Raw genomic sequence first — 423 nt, 5'->3', positions numbered from 1 at the left:
ATAACGCGGCAGCGCCCCTGGATCTGCCCGACGGCCCCCGGGGGAAGCGCTGGGTATCTCCCGCGGGTCAGGCGGCTCTGGGGCCGCCTTATCGGTACCCGCAGCATCGCCGCTGCCCGCCGCCGGGGTTGTCTCGCCTGCGCAGAAGGGAGGGCTGGGGGTGTCGGGGCATGATGGCGTGTCTGGTTGTGGGCACGGTGCCCGGCGCTGGGCCCTCCTCGGGAGGGAGAGGAGGTGGGTGCCCCATCTGGGGTGGGGGATGAGAGGGGGAGAGGATGCGTAAACAGGGGACCGGTCTCACTGGTGCGAGAGCTGCCGGGGTGGAGGAGGGTCTGGCCAAGCTTGGGATGAGCTGGGTCCAGCGGTGTAGGCAGCTGCCAGCTCTGTGCCTCCTGCCACACATCTCCTCCCGCCCGGCCGCTC

The sequence above is a fragment of the Charadrius vociferus genome, unplaced genomic scaffold, assembly GCF_000708025.1.
Source record: "Charadrius vociferus isolate BGI_N301 unplaced genomic scaffold, ASM70802v2 scaffold1158, whole genome shotgun sequence".
Lineage (NCBI taxonomy): Eukaryota > Metazoa > Chordata > Aves > Charadriiformes > Charadriidae > Charadrius > Charadrius vociferus.
This window is presented reverse-complemented; position numbering follows the sequence as displayed.